The following is a 22,482-nucleotide window of genomic DNA, read 5'->3' on the forward strand; positions in this document are numbered from 1 at the left end:
CCCACTCAAATGGACCATATTACTTTGTTGTGGGTTTTTTCTCCTGCAGTTACACACTTTTCAGAAGTTACTCCAAACACAGAGCTTCTCTGTATTACACTTATATCTACCTGAATATTCAGATAAGCATTTTTCTTTTATATCCAATACTTTAAAGGTCTAGATTATTCTTCTACTCCTCCAGCTAAAAATATGTAACTGGTACCTTGACTATTTCTACTCTAGACATATATAGGTGAAAACGAAAATAGAGGAAAGAAAAATCATGATTCTTCACTCTGCAAAACAGTGCTTAAACAGAAGCAAACAATTTAATTCCTTCCAATTATCCTTATCTATCTCATTAATAAGAAAATGAGCACAAGTGATGGGAAAATGTCTGAGGATTCAGATCAATAATTGTATGGGGAGGTGGGAAAGGAGGTATCAGAACCATGGTGAATTAGTCTATCTTTCTGACGCATTTCAAGTACCTTCCATATAAAATTTTCCAGAGTTTGCTATTGTAGTTAAAATTCAAGGTAGACCAGAAGGAACAAGTATGTATCCAAGCCTTTGAAAAGGCAAGGAAAACTGGCAACTTACTGTCAAAGAGTCAGTTTTGATTTTATTCTACAACAAACCCTATGCTGTGACTCTATTTTGCCAATGCATTAACTGCTTCACAAATCAGAAATCATAAAATGGTTTGGTTTGGAAGGGACCTTAAAGATCATCTAGTTCTGGTTCTCTAAACAAAGCACATGATTTAACTTTATGCTACATATGAGTTTTTGATTAAGAATAAGGTAATACAAACAAGATCATTAAATCATCAACACCAAATTTATTTGAAAAATGTATTTGGTCAGCACAAAGGTTGCCTTTTAAAAGCCCTGAAAAGATACTGCCTTACTGCTGGGGCATGAGGGGAACAAAAGTGGTACACACCTTTGACAAGGATCACAGAAACAGGGACAGATACCTATAACCTATAATCCATAGCTTTGTTCATGCTGCTAGACTGAGACCTACTTCCCTTTCCCAATACCACTTTCAAAATCCTATGTGTGGGGCAGATAAGGAAAAAGGAGGTTAAGAGAGAAAACAAGAGTATTGCAGCACCCCGTTTTGCTTATCAGCTATTCATAGACCATGATGAAATCCCCAACTGCCTTCATGTCTTTTTTCATATAAAATTTGCTACTTACATTTTTCAGCAAGCCTGCAAGTAATGTATTCTAATAAATCAGCTGGTAAAAGCACCTACTCCATTTAAACCTCAGTGCTAAATGACTGATAGCCTGTGATCTTCCAGTAGGAGAGATACGTTCTACTAACACACAACTACGCAGCTTTTAAGCAAATGCTAAAATCCCCCTTTATTCTTCATGAAAGTTACTTACGAGGAGAAGTTCATAATGCATTAATTAGGGAAGAGATACAACTGGCAAGAGCACCCATTCATTTAACAACATCTAAGAGAATTTACGATCTCAGACCACACTGCTTTTGATTTTATCTAGGCTGGACTAGTTTCAACTCTTGTTACTTCAAATTCTGTTAGCAACCTTTACTTTGCAAACAGAAAGCCACCCCTCCACTTTCTTCTAGGTGCTTTGCTAGTAATTAGATGAACCAAGAAATTATCACACCCTAATATTCCTTTAAGTTTTTTTCTTAAACCAAAAACCTATCCTTTCTATAGTTCCTTTCCCTGCTGCCCCCAACAAATTTACCTGTAAGCATATTGATTGCAATTTAACTTGTATTTTAAGCAGAAAACAAAACAAGTTATGAGTTTATCTTGTACACAATGGCATGCTATCTAGGAGCTGTAGTAGGTTTCATGAGAAAGTTTAAAAATTAACTTAGCAAAGCACAACCATGACTCCTCAACAACTGGAACAGGCATAAGCTTTTCATGACACCTTCATTTTTCTTAAGAAAAAAAATAATTTTGCAAGATCTCTTTTAAAATTCTGTTTATTTTTAGTACTATGTCACCTTTTGGAGCACCCACTTTGAAAGTGCCACCTTTTGGAGCACCCACTTTGAAAGTGCAACTGATGCTTCTTTATAAAACCAGATGCCTACTTTCATGACTATGAGTTCTTAAATATTTCATGATTTTAATACAGCAAACATTTTTTCCATTACCAAAATATGAAATTTCTCTAATTTCAGTAGCTTATGCTGAAATATTTGAATGCATATTACAGACTCCTTTGAAAGAGCAAGTAACTTTCAGGATAGTCACTTCTCTAACAGAAGTTATCAAATGGAACATAAAAGTAACAGTCGATGTCCATGACTTCAGATTTAGAGACTTACGACTTCCCAAGTCATTCTCAGCTAAGCAAAGAAACACAATTCTCAAAAAAACCCCAGTATGAAGTGGTTATTATTTGTGCAAAAGTTTTTCGAAATACGGTACTCACATATCTATACATGAAGACATGAATAAACTCTTACTGTTCCACCACTGCTTCAAGCACCAAAGGTTTTTATACAGAGTGGTACTGTAGCATGTCACATACTATGATAAAACAGAGAGACCTCAGTATTAAACAATCAAATAATATATTACAGTACAGTTTTTCACATAGAGAGCTAAGAAAAAGAAAAGCAGAAGTTATGGCTCCCATGATAACTACAGCTTGATTGTAATACTGTTTTATACAGTGTATTTGAACAAATGCATCAATTTACAATTGATGGGGAATTATAACTGAAGGACACAGTCATATACTTTGTCTCACTCCAGAATAAATCAGTGGCATTCAAAATAAATTTCCATTCCACTTGTATGACTTGGTAAGGTGACTGGTTTGCTGGCAAGAAGAAATCACAGTATAAAAGCACATAAACCATATTTATCAAACAACTTCCATGAAGTTACGGTGAACTACACAGGGCCACACTGGCACATTTTAACCAGATCATGGACTATTTAAGAATCCATCAAATTACATTACATTCAGATTTGTTCATGTCATATTTGACTTAACTTTATCATGACTCATGGCTACTGCTAATGAAATACATTAAATATATTTAAGCTTAGCATTCCTAAAAAAGCAACAAGTAATAAAAATGCATTGTTGGAGTGCTTACTCTCAAAGACAAAAATGCATGAGAATGAGGAAGCTTGGTAAGAGATACAAAATCAGTTGGGCAAAACTTATACAGGCAACAGATAAAAAATATATATAAACTAAAAATGCAGAGACATGGGGAAAAACGCATCACAGTTAAACCACAAGCTAGGAAACTATCAGTAAGAACACTTTTCAAGAAGAAAGAAATAAGTTGGACAAAAGGAGCTAGCAAGGAAAATTGCAAACAAAAATAGGTTCCTCAAATGGCAAAGTCATAAAAGATCCTTTCACAAATGCCAGTTATATGAAGCCTGCTAGAGAATCCACTGGACTAACGTATAACCAAGACATGAAAAAAGTTTCCAAGGAAAGAAAAATTTAAATTTTCTGTATCTACAGTCACTGGAGAAGCTATGGGAAGCTTTCTTCTTTTTTGTTCACATAAACTCTCAAGAGGTAGTTTTGGTCAAACCAATACAAACAGCAACAAGTTACCAGTGTGAGATGACAGTCACCAAGAGTTCTGAAGAGCCAAAGGATAAAATAGCCTGTCTGTCCACTATGCTGCATACCACATCAGGGCCAAACGCTGCTTTCGTGTCAATGGTGCATCAGTTTTGAAAGGTGGTCACACCTTTAGCCTCCCAAGACCAACAAGTCTAAGGTCTCAGTAGGGCAGATAAGTAGAAGACAGAAGAAACACAGGCACATAGATAAGTACAGACTACAGATGTGACACTGATGCTTTCTCACAGAAAAGTCCTGTATAACCAATACAGGAGATTTCATTGAAGCAATTGATAAGTGGTCAAAGTCTAAGCTAACTTGGATGACCAAAACAAATGCCAGCTGCTGAACAGAAGTCCTTCAGCAGTGGTTCCTACAGAAACTAAGCTACAACAGCAAAAGAGGGAAGGTCTTCATATGGATAAAAGTAATGAGTTCAAAACTGGAAAAAAAACATTAGGAAACATCACCCAACTCTTTTCCAGACCTGTGCTGATAGCATGAACATAAAAGGTCTAGAAACAGGTGGTGAACCTAGAAGCGAGTTTGCTGATAATATTAACAAGTTTATTTTGCTAAAAATTTAAATCCACTATGCAGGAAGCAGCCTCATACCCAGTGAAGGTGTAATAAAATGCAGATGAGATTTAGTGTAGGTAAATAGAAGACAATGCACCTGAGAAAATACAGTCTGACTGTTTTGCATACATTTTACTGAGCTCTGACGTGATCATTGTCAATAAAGAGATTCGGGAGTCAGAATAAATAGATCTAGAAAAACAAGATTTGTCAGAAGAGTAAACAGAATACTAGGCATACTTAAAAAAAAAGAGAAGGAAAAATACCTCACATAATTGTACAAAATGGGAAAACACAAGTCTAAGAGGTACCTACATCTTGATGCAGTACCAGTGTTTGCTGTGCTCACCTCCACTTCAAAATGAAAATTATTGACAGACCAGAGAGAGCTTATAAGCATTTGAAGACCCTTCAGAATCTCCAACCTCAAGAAGGGACAACCTGGGAGAGAATAAAAGAGCCTACAAAATCAGGAGTGGCATGGTACAGGTAAGTAGTGAACCATTGTTCTCTTTCTCTTTTAACAAGGAAACTAGAGAACATCAAACAAAACTAGCAGGTGGCAGGTTCAAAATAAAACAAATAAAAGGAAGCAGTTCTTCATACAATATGTACTTAAGCTGCAGAACTCATTGCCACGATCCCAATGGAAGCCAAGAGTTTACAAAGACCAAGAGAAGACCAGATGAATTCATGCAAGAAAAATTCATTAAGCATTACCTATTACTTTTTCTGAGACAATTCTGAGCTGCACAGTTTTGGAGACTAAGGGGCTTGCTCTGTTTCTGGGTAGCCTTCCCCTTGGTCACTGCGAAATAGGATTCTGGATGAGACAGACCTCTGGTACTAGAAAACTAATATGATACTCACAACATGGCTTTAATAGCTCTTGACAACTATGCTACTTCCATAACACACAATTTTCAGTATATCATTTCACCCTTCTTTCATGAAGAAACTATATTTCAGTCCATGTTACTAGTACTTCAATTATACAAGTGAGAGTACCACACTTCAGGAAACCACAGCATGAGACAGAAAAGGACACCCAAAACTGTGTCAGAGTCTGCTGAAATTCTACTATTCCTGTATGAAAGATTATCCTATTCCAACAACAGAAAATTCAGAGAAGAGTTTAAAATCTGTTTTTAACCTCATAAAGGAGTCCAAAAAAATTTGGCAGAAACATTGACAATACTAAATACTGCAGCACAAGCAGTACTTCTCTGGATGCGGCTCAGTACCTGCAGGTTTTTAAGTTCATTTTTAATAACTAAAAAAAAGTGTGGTTTTAATAACTCAAAACAAAGTTCTATTATACATTGACATTTTAGGAATACCAAACTTGTACTAAAAACATTTTTCACGTTTGAAGGAAAAAGACTTAAAAACAGTACTAAGTGGTGAAAAAATTAAAATATTCATACTTTTCTTGATTTAAATGGCAGATATAAAAGATAGCATGAGCTCAAAGCACTGGCCTGAAGCTTTACTACTGTTATAAAAAGGTACTTAAAATAACTACAATATATTTAGGTTAAGTACTTAAAGGAATTACTGGAAGACTGAATTCAATCCTCAGCTCCAAGCCACAAGTCATTGTGCAATGTCTTATCTGCTGAAAACAAACCCTCTCTATTACCCATAAAGAGGCGACTATGTCCATCTCCTAAATAAGGGGTACAAATTTTCTCCTTAACAAATAAGGAAGGCATGGAGATTGCTGTGGTAAGCAATGGAAGAACCCTTGTCTCTTTGCACCTTCCAGTCTACTGCTGCTTCCTCCAATCCAAGAGAGGTGCTGTTGCCATTGTATGCTGAGCACAGTCCAAGCTTGAAGGCCACAGCATATTCCCAGAGCAGAACAGGCCTTCTGCTAAATCTCTGTCAGAGACAAGGCAGCACAAGCCAGTGGTTTATTTTCAAGGACTCGTAACAATCAAAGTTTTCACAGGTACAGTAAAACTCACCATAAACCCCAGATCACACTCAACCCAGAAACTGCACACCCTTGCTTGGAAACACACAGTTCTTCAAAAGAGACTGACTGTTTGATTGTAGTTTAGTTTAGTCAGATTAAATACTTGAGATGGAAAAATAACCTAATAGAAAATGCAAGTGAAAATGGCTAATAACATAGCCCAGAATACAAAGTATATTCACTGAACTGTTTCTATTCCTAAACCTAAGCTTAACATATAATTGCAGACTATTTGGCAGAGTTTGTTCCGGAAACTGTATGGGACAAGGCAGAAGCTTATAGTCCCCCAAACTCAATACACAAAATACAATTGTTTAGAATTTACTCCTGAGAAAAATATTTAAAGGAATAAGATGTAAATTCTGAAAAATCACAGCCTACTCAGACACCGACTCTAAACACACTTAAAACAGATTTTTTTTTAAGTGATGTCAGACCAACTCTCCTTTTAAGGAGGGCATTTATCTACTTCACGAGAGCAGTAGCAAGGCAAAATTAACACTTGGTAAAGAACCATGAACATCTGATGAGTGCTGCTAGATAATCAGCAACTATTACGTATCCCAGTATGGCAGACTGCAAAACACATCACTATGAACCTGGTAGTACACCAGTTTGAAGTAGCACTTAGGATCCTGGCTTCCAACCATCTGCTCAGGCCATTAGCCTTGAAGAGAAGAAAAACCATCCAAACACTAGGAGCTGCAGATATTTTGCCTTCTATCACTTCCACGTGTAATTGAGACAAGGAGCATCAATTCACTCACTGGAAATGAATGTACTTTTTCTCATAGTACAATGGAACTACGTGCTTAAAACTCCTCCTGTCCTTTCACAGCAAGCCTGTCCACAGGTCAGTAACAGTAAGCATTCCAAAGTGGGAAAACACTTTCTTGCTGCTCCGATTCTGAATGCCCATTTTTTTGATGCAACGCTTAAGTTCCTGTTAAGTCCTTCCTGTAGCAATGCCCACCACAGCAGACACCTCCAAATTTAATCCACTAGAATAAGCAGTCTTTAAATTAAGGTGTTATAAGGTCATATAGCAAGCAAGATGATCGGATTAAAGAGGAAGCGGAGTTAAGTTAATACGGAGTCACTATTTTAAGTTCTATGTTCAAGACAACATCATGATAGCCTTTCAAGTGCAAACCAGTCTTCAAGCAGGACAGTGAAGAATTTCTCCATTTAAATTTAAAAAAAAAGTTTGTTTTCTAAATCTGAACATGAAATGCAGGACAACTCATCAGACAGACAAGATCTGGTCCCAGAGACAGATGTTTTACAGCTGTGCTTTGAGCTTCCTAAAGCCCATTAGAGCTAGCACATACAATTCCTAATGTAAACAAGCTGCTTTTAGTAACTACAATATTCACTCTGAACACACATAATGCTAGGCAGGGCCACCACTCCTCACAGTTTTCACCAAAAGCAGCTTACCATGTCCTTAAGATAGAATTTTAAGTCCTCTCTCCTGCTCCTCCCACCATCCCCTGTAGCTCCTGAAAGGGAATTTTTTAGATGTAAAACCCAAAGAAAGGACTCTAGATGGTGTACTACATGGGAGTTTGGCTTTTTTAATAGTTATGGCACATGTTTACTTTCCATAAAGGCACATAGAATTGCCCAAATATTGAGAAAAAACGGAAGGAAAGCATGAGCTTCCACTCTCCCACCTGCTAACAAGTCCCTTTCTGTCACACTGCAGGCAGTTTACACAAATAACTTGATAAAATAGCCATGGATCTTCAGAAAGTGAGCAGCTTCTTGTGCCATGTTTTCCTGCTGCACTGAAAGAGTCACCTCAAGCTGGCAGGTGGATTGAGCAGAAGCTGCAGTCAGAATCCCTCATTTTTTCTAAGGTGTTCATTCCTCTGCTGAGCTACACAGCATAAACTGCCCATTTCACTCTCTGAAGAATAGCAGGAGACAGTATTACAGGAGTGACTAAGCAGCGTGTTATTTGACTTGCAATGTATTTTTTCACCAATTTTAACAAGTAGGAGTGCATTCATTTCACTATCAGAAAACTTTATACTATTATAGGAAATAACAATCTCAGCCACATACTATGACCAAGCTTCTCATTCCACCTCAAACTAGCAGGAATAATGTAAATACTTGGGATAAAACTCTGAATAACAGAATCCACTGAATTACTGACTGATGAAACTTAATGACACTGAAACAACACTGACTTGATAAAATTTGAGACACACAAATTGACTCAGAACTTTGATAAACCTCATGGAGAACTTCAAGCTTGCAAAGAAACCCAAAAACCAAACCAAAAAAACCCACCACACAAATAAAACCTCCTTGCTTGCAAATAAAATGTTTCAAAGATTAAATACTTCACATTTGAAATAGCAGAAAAGTTACTTATATATAAGTAAATCTTTAAGGCTTTTGTTCTCCTGCCTCAAGAAGAAAACTGATTTCTGGGCAGTGGATTATTAATTCTAACAAATTGTTTATAGCATGCAATCCACAGCACCACCAGAATAAACAAATTTTAATATCAATTTGAACTCAGGCCAGCACATTTTTCTTCTGGTGTCCTTTGCTTCACAGATGATTACTCTATTTCTCTTTCTCCCATGAAGGTTCCCAGGCAACTGATCCAATCCACTTGCTCACTGCCACCAAAATGAAAAGATGAAAAGCGCTTGCTGCTCTCCAAGCCAGTGCCCCCCCTCGTCCTTAGTACCAGCTCTGGTGTTCATCACATCCTTTTATGAGCCAGTTTGATTCATTACAACAGCAAAATGCTCTCCATTTTACAGAGTTATTTTTCTGCCATTTTGGTGAACTAAAGTGGCTCACAGAAGGACCTGATGAGCACAGCTGACGAAAGAAAGTAGCAGAGCCATGCAGTTGTGAGGAAGGGTGCAAGGGGACAAAGGCAGAGAGGAAACTTCTCCTTTCAGAACAATGTCTGGTTAAATTAGCTCACTGCAGTTCTCAAACCATACCCTGACTTACAAATGATTACATGGACTATAAGATGACATTCAACAGCTTCCAGCTCTTTTCAGAGTTTTGAAAAACTTACTGTACAAAAACATGTGGTAGTATGTAGTCTTACACAAGTTTAACACTTGGTCAGAAGAAAAAAAAAGTTCTTACAAACACAGTATCAAGATAAGAATAATAATTAGAAGAGAAGGGTAAATAAAGCTTGGCATGTTTTTGTTTGGGTTTTTGTTTCGTTTCAATAAAAAAGCCTTGGGAACATGAACAGCAAACCCAATAGGCATTATGATGGAGAAACAAGTATTTCTGATAGGCAAAATACAGCAAGAACTTTGTCTTTTCTCCTAACATTATCACCAGTATCCAAAGTAAACCTATCAGGGGATGGCTGACGTGCCTAGGAGGAAGAACTCAGAGGGAGGCAGTCAAGACAACAGTGTTTGGAGGCAGGTGCTGCGGATACTTAGTCTCCAGGTTTTCTGCCCACGGATTTCTCTTCCTGGATCAATCTGCCTTATGCAATGGACTGCCTACTGTGGATGTACCATTTCACTGGAGAAGCAAGAAGTCAACATGTATCAAATGTATCGCTCCCATGGCCACTTGGAATCCATGACAGCAGCACACAGAACAGCTCAGCTGTGGGAGTCCCTGCCTTGCTATTCAAAGTTCACTGCCTACCTGGGAGGCACCTTGAAACAGAAAACAGCTCCTTTCAGTATGCAGTGAAGAGAAAAAGCACACTGCTCCAAAACACCACCATCACCACACCTTGTCGCATGAGAGAAGGGATATTCAGCCTTCCTGACCTTATGAGCATCCTACCAAAAATCTTAAATGTTGGGCAGCCACGGAGTGCACCATGAATCTCCATGTGACAGGGAGACACAGGCACACAAAGGAAGGCAGAGCAGATCCCCGAAGCCCCACTAGGGCATAAGATCAGGCACACAGCCTGCATCCCAGCTGACACTAATATCTGCCTCCAAGAGCCCTTCCTAGTCCAGTTCCTCACACAACAAAAATTCCCATTGCCCAACCAGCCCCATACTGCACAGTCCAGTTGTGCCACTGGTCATGCGACAATCTCAGCATGAACCACCGACAAGCCAAAGGTTGTGCATCCCTTCTCCAGGGAGGCAGGAAGACGGCATTCTGGTTGACTTTTGGGAGAGGAGGCAGGGAAAGGGGAAGAAGAGAGATTAATCTTTTAAATAACTATGTCAGGGAAATTACTTAAGAGAAGACCAATGGAAGCAATTTCTTTCACCTGCCTTCTTTTCTGTAGCCAAGGTTTTCTTTTTTAACGCTCCAAAATCAAGTAGTCATGGTTTGGGCAGAGGACAGCCAGGGGATTTGAGGCATTAACTTACTTCCTTGAGAACTCACCATTCAAGAACTCAGTAACCATGGTAAGTGAAAAGCCACACAAACACCCCCCTTCCATTTTTCTTTTTTAATAGTTTCCGTGTAATGTCTAACATTCTTGACTTCTAGAACTACTACCTACCACAATTACCAACCCAGGCAGTAAAACATGCTCCTGTTCTAGCACTGCCTGTAAGAAGCTGACTCTTCCAATAGCCATGCCAATTCTATGAAACAACCCCTTCCCTCTGCATGGCTGCCACAAGGTTCAAATCCTGTTTAACACACAAAAGAATGTTCACTAAGAGCCACTTCTGTGAGGGAAGGCAGCGTGGTCTAGGAATACTGCAGAACTGAAGGAAAGGAGGAATGCAGGTGAAACTGAGGCAGGGTTTTTTAGTAACCTCTGTGAAGGTTACAACAGAATTAAAGGTGTAACTGTCTTCACTTACATATATACAAAACAAACAAAAAACAAAACAAAACCCACAAAACACCAAACGAAAATGACAATGTATCTTTGCAGAGATCAAGACAGAAAGAGGGGGGAAGTGAAGCTGAAGCCTTCTTATTCACTTCCCTACCAATGAAAGAATGGTCATTAGAGTAAGGATGAGTGAGGCTGTACCCCACTTACAGAGCTGAGTGAATGCAAAGCATAGCAGACACCTCACAGTGGTACTGATAAATAAACTGAATTACTTAGCAGGTCTCTCCCAGACTTACATCCTGAGGCAGTCCAGAAACCCCTATTTAACTCACTTGCTGAATGATTCCTTCCTAAATCAAGAGAGATATTAAACTGCTCACTATAAACTCTCAGTTTAATTCTTCACAGTTAAAACAACTCGAGGCAAGAATTATACCTAGTTAGAGTCCTTCATCGGAGTTTAAAGGAATGTCTGAATTCACATAAGCAATGGCTGCTATGTCAGAGGGCCTTCCTTTAAGCCATGCTTACACAACTACACCACCCTGTGAAGCCTGCCTGATCTTCCCAGGAACTAGCAGTATAGTCCCAGCACCTCTCAAATCAAGAACTGGAGATGACAACCTGCCTGCTTTCTGCCTTGCAGTAATACACCAAATAGAACAAGCACCTACTCCACTCCAAAAGCATTGCAAACCAAAACACATACTCAAAAGGCCACAGGACTTGCCTAGCTATATGCCAGAGAGTTAAGACAAAAAAAAAAAAAGAAATAAAATCACATTCTTAGATCTTATTTCAAGCCAACAACCAAAGTTATGTTTGCTTAGTTATTTCTTATCCTACACAAGCAAACAATGCACATTCAAATACAGAACTACAAGCAGCAAGATACCTGATTTCTGGACTTCAGATAAGCTCTCCTACCCAGGAACAAGTAAGATTGTGAAAACACTTCTTATATCCTGAATGATGAATTAAGATTCATCTTTGAAATTTACCAGTCTCTCACCTATGTGTAGTTTTATCTCAGGCTTATCAGAGTGATTTTTGAACATCTGTTAGCCACAACATTACCCTTCTTTCCTCAATCTTCCTTCTATCGAGCATTAAAAATGAGGTCAGTTGTATGGCCTTTTTGGCTGCTGATCTTCAACTTGATGAAATACTAAGCTACTATTCTCTGCAGTACAGACTGCTATGCACTTTCCTGCAAGACACTTCACCAAGTAGCATTTCAGCTTTGGACTTCAATCTCAACAGCTACATTGATGGATCCTCTTTGAAGCAAAGAATGTTTTCTTGTAAGTTGTCATCAGCTCAGACTTCCCACTTACTAGTTCACTCAAGTTAATACCATACCAAAGACTTGAAATGAATTTCTGTTTCTGACACATAAGAGCTTGTTTCACATTTTTCACAGAACAGCACTACTGCAATGCTTTCTATGAAGACTTTCTCCCTGTTTTGTCATATTACTGATGTCTAAACTTCAAAAATTCTGGCTTTCAGTTCAGTTTTAGTTAATTTTCCCCTAAATTCTCTCTCAAAGAATGACTAGTATTCCTTTGCACCTAATGACTACCCATTTAACAAATCCTGTTTACCCTGTAAATAAATCCACAGGCTTCCTTTTTTAAGGTCGAGGACAAAAGTGCCTTTATTAAAGTCTTCCTTGGACTTGCTCCATGTTCTGATCTGCTTCACCACTGGTCACATAGTTCTTCGTCTCCAAGCTTCCCTATTGCTTTCAGAAACATCACAAACCTCCCAGGAACTCCTCCCCACACCACAAATTCCTGTTTGGCAAGGGATAGCCCACAGTGGCCATGCCCATTTCAAAGCTGTCATGGGACTAGACCCTCCCCCCTCACAACTGCTCAGTGCACAGAGCAAGAGAAAGCATTACAGCTCTGTGTCTTAACTGTTAAAAGATGGGGTAACATCACTTTCATGGAAACAAAACTTAAAACAACAAGAGGCCTTTCGTATTCAAGGGGTCACAAAGAACCTTTGGAAAGCTGCTGGCAGGCTGCAGTGGCCCTCTGCTCTGGTTCTCCACTGTCGACCATCCGCCTGCCAGAACAGCATCCAAGGTCTAACATGAGCCTTTCGTCAGCCTTTGGTGCAGCCAGCCAGCTTTTCCTCATATCAACAAAAGCATCCTCCATGCTTTGGGTAGAAAGCAGCATTATTAGGAGTTGAAACGCATGTTTATTTTGTAACATATCTTAATTATCTAGGGCTGGCAAGAAAACACAACTCCACTAAGCAAACAGACAGCAATATGAACTGGAAAGAAGATTAAAAACCCAACAGGAAAGGCACAATCTGAAGAGGAAAAAAAAAATCTATGGGAAAACTGGAGAGGCGGGGGCAGGCAGGAAAGAGAAATAAAAGGTTTAGTTTTCAGAGCAGGACTGGCTTTGCTGCACAAAAGGAATCATACTTTGTATATCTGATGATAAACTGTGAGGATGTCAATTACTTTCAAAAATCACCAAGAAAAAATTTTAAAGTCAGGTACCTGTTGAAGTTCTCGCAGTAAACAGAAAGCTCTAATGAACAGCTTTAAAAGTGGCTGAAGAACATTTAAATAAAGTGCTTCCAAAACTATCCAACATTGGATTCTCCACATACCAGCTACTCCCAAGCAGGTCAATTACTGCACTGCTCACCACAATCACCAGCCCATATTTAAATGAGACCTAAAGAGAAAAACCTCTAACCAGGACCATGTAAGTTGAAATTAATTTTTCCCTCAGAACCATTAGAAGGTGGCAAGCATTTTAGGGGCAATGACTTTTTCCAGACAATTGATTCTCAAAGTTATTTATTCCCCACCATTTCCCTCAAGGCCCTCTCATCACTGCAATTGTCTATGTCAGAGGAAGGCTGGACTCAGCTCCCATGAAAGCCAAGCAAAACCACACCCAAAATAGCTATATAGGTCACTACAAAGCAAAGCGAGCCCTACATCATGGCAGCAAGGGTTTCTGGTTAGTTCCTATATGCCAATAAGCTTTCAAAATCATGTGTTACAATGCTCAACTAATACAGTAGCTTATTTGATAATTAGCACTCTTTTATTGAATTACAACTTTTAAAAGAAAAGATTTAAATTAAGTTGCATCTCTCCTTTATTTTTTTCAAGGAGAATGCATTTAGTGTAATGTCAGCAAAATAACCAGGATGTTTAGAGACCACTACTGAGCAGCATCCGGAGAACCCAACTGGCAGCATGAAGATCCTTAGTTTTGGCTTGGCTTCTTCTAGGTGCATGTTTACATCTTTGAAAAGTCACAATGTTGCAAGCTAAGAGCTAATCAGCTTTTGTATACTTAAGAATACCCTTAAGAGCTTTGTTGTCATATTCAGGCTCTTGAAGTGTGTTCTTTAGGTCACAGCCTCCTTTTCATTTTTTGCATCATGCCTTCCAAGCAAGGAGTTTTACAAGGAAGAATTTTATTGTATTTCCACGACTGCTGATCTTAGGTAAGATATGAAGCACTGAGTTAGTTTGATTCTGCAGGCAGAAAGAAATCAGGAGGAAAACTCTTCCACTGGGTTTCAGTCTCTTGTCAGAATCCTAATAAAAACATAGGATGTTTCTGTATATTACACCTCACTCCTTCCTCTGAAGAGTTCTAAAAAATAAATTATAGTTGGATTTTCCAACATAGAGAATATTTGAGATTTTCTTCCATTGAAATCCTGTGGTTTGTATTTGTGCAAACAAGCTATTCATGGAAATACAAATGATGGAGTTGATGTCTGTCTTAATGATGAAGCTAAATTGATGCAATAAATTGATGCAGTAAGTTTTCTGTTGGAAAAGTGAAATCTAAAGCCTCACCTACACACAAAAGACTCATTTGTCAGAAAGACAGTTTAATTATTTACTAAAATTTGCAGTTTTCTCATGTATACAGGGAACATTAAAGTAACATAAAAGTATCACCCATGTTACTTATGGGCATCAGTTAACCAGCTCATAAATCTGAGCACTTAGTGATTTGTTCACAGCAGACGAATACATAAGGGTTTGGAAGTCAGGATTTAAGGGAACTGGAGGAAGGAAGACCTTCAGACATACAAACAACTTGACACACAGTTGCCTGTACTCTTGCTAGCCACACAAATTTCTAAGCAGCAGGTTCTAAAGGTTTTCCCTCTGAAAATTGTAAAAAATGAGTGGGAAATAAAGAATAGATGTAAGGTACAGGATTCAAGGAAATGCATGTGTTTATTTCCACTCTTTTTTTCTGGTTACTTTCTTCCACCTCCTCCCATCTTTACCTATCATGTCATTTACCTATGATATCTTTACCTATCATGCCGTATGCTACAAACAAAACCAAACCCCGAACAGCCAGATGCTCTAGAAAAGCCATGGACATGGCAAACCACTGAGCCTCACTGCCACACTTCACCAGCTCTTGGAAAACCTGAAAAGACCCTCTTACTCAAGCCTCCCACCTTTACAGTAAATCACATCTGGGTCAGCTTTGTTTGTTTGTTAAGGTTTGGCTGTATCCTTATGCTGCAGGTTCTTCTCCAGTGAAGGGCCCAGGCCACCTCCTGCCTGCACAGCCACCATCTGTGGGGCACACACCTGGTACAGCCTCCCTCCGTGCCAGGGCAGGGCAGGCCCACAGACCCCAACATCCACTCACCTGTGCCAAGCTCAGACTGAGCAGCACATCCCCTTTTAGAGTACACTGTTTGCAGCTTTGCCATCAGACTGTTTCACCCTGACTTGCAAATAACTCATTTTATGTCTTATAAAAGCCCTAATATTATTTGAGTGTTAACGGGAAATACGGTGAACATTCATCAAAAGCTTTTCAGTTCAAAACAGCAAATAATTCATGTGAAAAAATACTACATTCAAGTTAACTGACCCCTCTACATGGACTGGGAAGCCTTTACAGTGTTCCTTTTAACCCAAATCTTCAGGTTTCTGCATTAATCAAATCCCAAAAAAATTGGTCCTAACCCAAATCTCCCATCACTGTGCAGAGTTCTGATTGCAGTAGAGACTACTCTGCTATGCCTTATTTTTACTGATATTGTTACAATGCTACATCCTTAGAAATTGTTATTTTCCTAAAGGGACTGTGTGTGATCCTTGCCTATGATCAAAACTTCCCTTCATTACTGAAGAGGCAATAAAATCACTTGCATTTTCCAATATAAGTGAGTTTTTTCCACTGTTTAAATAACCTAACCAGGATTCACAAGTAATAACAGAAATATCATTACATTGTTAAATATTTAGTAAGATATTTGGTCAAATACGATTATCCAATTAGTATCAGTGAATCACTAATTCAGTTAAACTTGCAATCACAAGCATTTAATGCTCTTCTAACAGCCTGTGCGACAGCTTTAATAATGATCTTTATAAATTTCTCACTAAAAAAAAGGCTCAACAGAAACTGAAAATAAGCAGTTCAGGTTAACAGAAAGGCAAGACAAGGGGATGTGTGAATCCGTGGCATTTTCCAATGCTTTAGTGGGGGAAATTTTGTTTAATAAAACTGTTTCAAACTTCAAATGACGTTTCTGACCAAAAATAATTACTTTTACCAAGCAGTTGTGGTTTTATCCTGGAGAAAAATAGCACATTATCAAAAGGATCTCCGCAAAACCCTGAGAACATATACAACACCAGACAAGAAGAAACAAGCAACACTCCCTGCTTTTAGTAGCTGGAGACAGGAAAAATATATGGAATGTAATTGTTCTAATCACCTGTTACAAACCTCAGAAACAAATGGTTAATATTCCCCTGGACTGCATCTTATTTTAAAAGGCATTATTAGAATTTTTCCGCTGTTATTATAAATGCAGCCCTCTTGGAAGGAGCTTTCTCTAACTATCCTCTTTCCGTTAAGTTGGTCAACAACCCAGACATCTACAATGTGGTTGACGCTGAGCAACATAATTTTTTCTTCTTTCTTTTTTTAATGAGAAAAAAGAAGTGTTTGAAACTTTCACAATAGAAACTAGAGAGCTTCAAAGTTCCTCTCTTTGCAGCGCCCAGCAATGAGGAGGAGAGTGTTCTGCAAACGTGCCCCAAGCATCCAGCTACATTTAGCTTTCAGCCTTTTTATTATCATTGTCAATGAATGGGCCCCAGTCAAATTAAAGCTGCCATTTTAGGTTAAAGACTAGAGAGCCTCTGTTGTGCAACAGCGAGACAAAAACACTCCAAGCGACAGATGCAGCACTCTCACTGGAAAACGATGGATTTCAACTTTTATAAAAAAAAAAAGGAATAAGAATTATGGATCATGCTTTTTAATATGAATTATATATTGATACTCACACATTACCGCAAACTAACGGGATTTATAATTGGGATAAATCAGCTACCCATGCTGCTAAGGTCATAGTCATTAAGATTTTTTTGCCGTCGTTAGAATGGATGATCTGTGAGGAAACGAACAGAAACATTTTTTGTTCAACTTGCTTGTTTGTACCTCCGCTATTCCCGTATACCACGAGAAAAGAAAAAAAGGAAATGGGGGGGTGAGGGGAAAGGGCTAACACATTCTCCCGAAAGCCATCTTCCAGGACAAACACAGCCCGCGATCTGCTTTGATGAAAGTAAAAATCGAGACGAACATCGACACAGAAACAAACTTATCGCACCGAGGTTATTCTGATATTCCCGGAGCCAAACACGCGCAGAAACCCAAGTGGCTGGGAAAATAAAAAAAAAAGAAAACAGGGAGGGGAAAAAAAAAAGAAAGAAAAAAAAAGAAAAAAAGGTTCTCGCAAATGAAAAAAATCGCTATTTTCTGTATGGGGAGGCGCGCTCGGCCCCTTTCCAAAAGAAAACAAAGACAGAAAGTGGGTAAGTGCGGGAGAGTTGCGCGGAGCCGCGCGGCCCCGCAGCGGACAGGGAGCTCCCGGGCATCCATCGCTACTTTCCTTTTGTCCATTGTCTGTTTAAAAAACAACTACTTTAAACCCAGGCGTGAGCTGGGTGTCGGGGGGAGCCGGGAAACCGGCTTCGTTTCCAGCCCGTGCTCCACAGCCACCCCCTTCCCCGGCACCCCGACCCGCCCCCCCCGGACACCCACCCGCGAAGGCCGGCACGGGGCGCGCCCGGAGGGGCTCCCCCGGCGTGGGAGCGCGTCCCCTGATTTAGCGCTACCGGGATAAATGAAGGCAATGTAATGATGGCTGCTCATTGCCTGCAGCGCCTTCTCCCTGAGACTCACTAACAACCCTGCCCCCCTCCCCCCGCCACCGCTCGCTCTCTCTCTCACACCCGCGCACACGCACAGGCGCTGCCCGCTCCCCGCGCCCCGCACGCAGCGCCCGCCGCCAGCCCCGCTCCGCTCCCCCCTCACCCCGCGGACAGAGCGCGGCCGCCCTCCCGCTCCGCGCCCTGACCGCTCTGGCCTCAAACCACCTTTTTCCGCTCACCCTCAAAATGGCCCGGAACGGGGTGTGGGGGAGCGCGACAAGGGGAGCGCCCCGACCCCATGTGCGAGGCGGCGGCGGCGACAGCGCCTCCCGCCTGCCCCGGCCCCGCGCCGCGCCGGCGGAGCGAAGGTGCCCAGCGAGGTGAAGCCCCTATTATGTGGCGTCCGTCGGCACCGCTCCGGCTACCTCGGGTAGCGCTCTCCCTTCCCTTCCCGTCCCCTCCCTACCTCCCCCGCTCCCCTTTCTTCTCCGGCCGCCGGGAAGCGCCGGCCGCCCCCTGCCCCCTCCCGGTGCCGCCGGGGCAGGACGATCCCCCCGCCGCGCGCACCGGCGGCCGGAGCGGCACCTCGTGCTCCCGCCTCCCTCCTCCTCCTCTCCTCCTCCCTCCCCGCCCGCCTTCCTGCCGCCCGCCGCCACCCACCGCCCGGCCTCTGCTGGGGGTGCCCCCGCTGCGGCCCGGCCCCGGCCCTGGCGACCCATGTGCCGGCGCGGAGCGAGGAGTCGGGCGGTGCCGGGCCGAGCCGGGCCAGGCCGTGCGCGGCAGGGAAGCGCCCTCACTTTGTTAGCGCTTGTTGTGCCGCCGCGGCCGCCGGGAGCCGTCAGCGTGGTCAGCGGGGGAAGCGCTCCCGCGGCCATCCCGGCCGGCGCTGGGCCCCACCGCCCCCGCCGCGCAGTTTCGCTCAACTTTTCCCGGATTTTTAGTCACCCTCCAAACTTACGGAGAGGAGCGGAGGGGGGAGCAAGGGAGAAGAAGGGAAGGGGAAGGGGCGCCGGCGCTCTGGCTCCCCAGTGCCCTCCCCTCCCCCGAGGCGAGGCAGGCGGCTGGCCGGCCGCAGCACAACAAAAAGCCATTTACACCCGGGGAAGTGCCCCGCTGAGACACCCCACACACACACCCGCCCTGCCTCGCCCGGAGCCGCGGCAGGGCTCAGCATCCCCCAGCCCCCCCGGACCGCCGCCGGCAGCAAGCACCCCCGCGCCGCTCCGCTCGGCCGGGGACAGAGACCTGCCGCAGGTCCCCTGCTCCATGGCCGGCGCCCGCCCGCCCAGCCTCCCTCCCTCCGTGCCCAGAGAGGTGCTGGGTCACTCACCGGGCCGGTGCGTGGCCGTCGGGGACCGGTGTCCCCCGCTCACTCCCTCGCTGCCCTCCGCCGAGGGGCTGGGGAGGAGGAGGGGACACGCTCCGGAGTTGGTGCCGCCGACCGGCGCGGGGGGGGGGGGGGAGGGCGAGATGGGGTGCGGGTCTCGCACACACACGCACACAACACACACGCACGGAGTTGCTCGCTCGCACCGGGGCAGGGCTAAGAGGGGAGGAGGGGGATCCCTGACCGGGGCGGGCGGGCGAAGGAGGGATGGAAGGGAGGGGAGGGAGCGGAAGGGTCAGCGCGGGTCTCGGGTAGTTTCGGGGTCTCCGCCGGCTCCGCTTCGCTCCTTTGTGTAATTTCACTCAATTCAAGTTTAATCCGATAGTTCCCGAGCGAGCGAGCGCGCCCGCCGGAGCCGAGCCGAGCGCGACACCAGCCAGCCAGGCGGCTGCCGCCCCCTGCGCCCGCCCGCGCCCGCCCCCGCCGCCGCCTCCCTCCCCCTCCTCCTCCCTCCGCCGCCACAAGGCGCGCCCCCGACACCGCCCCCTCCCCGGGGGCGAGCGCCGCCGCGCGCCCCGCCCCCGCGACGTCACGGCCCCGCCCGGCATAATTTATGCAACGAGGAGAGGAGGGAGGAAAGGGAAAAAGAAGAGGGGGGGAAGAGGAAAAAAAAAAGGAAACGCCCCCCCCGCCCCGGGCGGGGGAGGGGCAGGGGGTCACTAACCTGCCTGCACCCGGCCCGCCAGCGCCCCGCCGGGGTTCTCCCCCGCGGGCCGCGGCAGTGCTGCTGCGGGGCACGGCCGGAGCTTGGCGTCTTCCCTGCGCTCCGCTCCGCCTGCCGCTGACCGCAGCGAGGGGAGCGCTTCGCTTCGCTGCGCTCCGCTCTGCTCCTCGGGGTCAGCGCCGCGCCCGACCGCTCTGGCCCATCCCTTCCCGGGAAACTCCCGGTGAAGCCCGGGCTGTGTGTTCTGTGTGAGGTGTCACTGCCGCGCTTCAAACTTCCCAACCGCGGCGGCGAAACGAAACCGAGAGGCGCCCCGGGAAGACCGCCTGCCCCCCGCGTCCCGCCCCGGCCCCGGTCCCTGCCCCCGGCGGGCAGCGAGCACCGCGCCCCCGCCCGCCCGCCGCTCTCATGCCGGCCACCGCGGCGGGGCGGGGCAGGGCGGGGGTAGGATGGACCGAGACCGCGGTTTAGGGTGGACTTTGTCCCGAACGCGTCGGGCTTTCAAAGGGAAGCGGCCATTAAGTGCTGCCCGCCCGCGGCAGCGCCCCCGTCCCGGCGGGGCCGCGCTCCCTCGGCACCGCACCGGCACTAGCTCTGCCTCTCCCATGTTTTACGCGATACACCCGAATTCGTGCTACAAACCGAAACAAACTCATCCCATAAGTAAATTAGACAAATTCCACCCAAAAGTGATTACCAGTAGCGCGCTTAGCGGTACTCCCTACATTGCTCTGGAAACTAAATAAGCGTCTTAAAAGTGTAAAGAGATTAAAGCGTAAACCCAGTGTAAAGATACTCGGCCTTACAGGAATTTTCAGCGAGTCATTTGACGAGATAACTTTTTACCATCATTGTTTGGAGCAGGTTGGTGAAGGAAAAACAAAGTCATGTGCTTTCGAGGAGTGAGACACCCTCCCCCCTCCAGCTCCTGCTGTTCCTTTTAGGGGGCTGTTTGCTGCACCCACACTCATACCTGTTCCGTGGGAAAGAGAGAAGGCATGTTCACAGGATCTCACACAACTTCTCCTCTATGCTCTTTTAACACACAGTAAGCTGGGAGCTGGACATGAACGTGGATGTGAAAAGCTTCTCTTGCTTCTTGGGTCATTGGCTCCCTCCCTCCAGGTGTCCCTGTCGATTCCACAGCCATGAGGTCCACTACAGCTGCAAAACTAGTTCAGGCTTCTCCGGAGGAAGTATGACACTCTTCCACACCATGTCATTTGTGTCTGACCTACTCCGTCTCTCTTGGGTTTAGAGGGACGGTTTGTGGTTGGAGAGGCATTGCCACCTCCCATGCAGTTGGGCCCGCGCAATCACACAGAAAGGGACCGGCAGCCGGGGAGGTGTTGCTGTCCCATGCTTTCAACCGAAAAACGTGTTGAAAAGCTGATAGTACGTGACGGTGCACTAGAATACATTCAGTGTTCTTCACCAAGGTCTTCTATGAAGTTAAAAATAGCAAGTGGAAATAGTATTTTTAAAAAAAAACCACTTTGAAGCAGTACATGCCCTGAGTATACCTTCACCAAATTTGCCCACTTACTATCATTCTATTTTTAATTTGCATTTCTTTACTTTGAGGGAAAAAAAAAAGAAAAAAACAACAGGCCAACCTACACAGAGGTATCCTCCCAAGTTACTAAATGTAATCACTTTCAGTTTTCTCTTGCAGTATGTTGACAGACCAGACAGAAAACAGCCTAAAAACACTTGGGGTGTCTGTTTTTCTATGTGTATCACTTAACTGTGCCTCTAATCTGGCAGCCAAGTACACTGATGTAGTGTAAACTCGCCTGGAACTCCCCTTGCTTTCAAAGATTTAAGTTCTCCAAGATTTAGAGGCAAGACAAATTCATTCTGAGACCAACTGCCAGCAGCCTCACTGCTCCCTCTAGAACTTGTTTCAGTTTCTTGTTGAGCAGAAATCAGATCGCAAAGCTGTCAAGCATGAAAAGTGTTCAAAGAATATCATGGTGACAGGGTAAGCGTAATATAACCAAAGAAATGCAGCAATTCTTAAAAAAAAAGTACATTAGCATGGCAGCAGCAGTGAGGGGGGACATGGGTAGGTACTTGGTTAAATGTTCCAAGGAAAGCACTTTCACAGGACAGGGACAATTACAGCTGCTCTCCAACTCCTCAGCAACAACAGGAAATGGAGTAAGGAAAAGTGCTGCTGGGGTTTCACCACTCCAAGGTGGGACACCATCTATGTGTGGCACAAATTCTCACACATGCACACTCAGTGGTAGTACCAGATGTGGACAAAATACATCATTGCATAGCTGTTACAGAGGGAAAAT

General features: G+C 43.7%; 1 protein-coding gene across 8 annotated transcripts in view; it reads right to left on the reverse strand.

The window, feature by feature from the left end:
* The window catches only part of CHD7 (chromodomain helicase DNA binding protein 7), a 133,747-nt gene extending 112,363 nt beyond the window's left edge, over positions 1-21,384 (reverse strand). For 3 of the 8 annotated variants that reach the window (XM_071554472.1, XM_071554471.1, XM_071554465.1), the window contains exon 1: positions 19,456-19,893. The gene's annotated coding sequence lies outside the window, so the exon portion shown is untranslated. Of the gene's footprint in view, positions 1-2,420; positions 2,442-17,255; positions 17,352-18,364; positions 18,387-19,455; positions 19,894-20,176; positions 20,498-21,149 lie in introns of those variants that run through there. The other 5 variants (XM_071554467.1, XM_071554468.1, XM_071554469.1 and 2 more) reach the window with 5 other exon arrangements.
* Positions 21,385-22,482: the final 1,098 nt, after the last annotated feature.

This window comes from Pithys albifrons, chromosome 4 (assembly GCF_047495875.1).
Source record: "Pithys albifrons albifrons isolate INPA30051 chromosome 4, PitAlb_v1, whole genome shotgun sequence".
NCBI classification, from domain to species: Eukaryota; Metazoa; Chordata; class Aves; order Passeriformes; family Thamnophilidae; genus Pithys; species Pithys albifrons.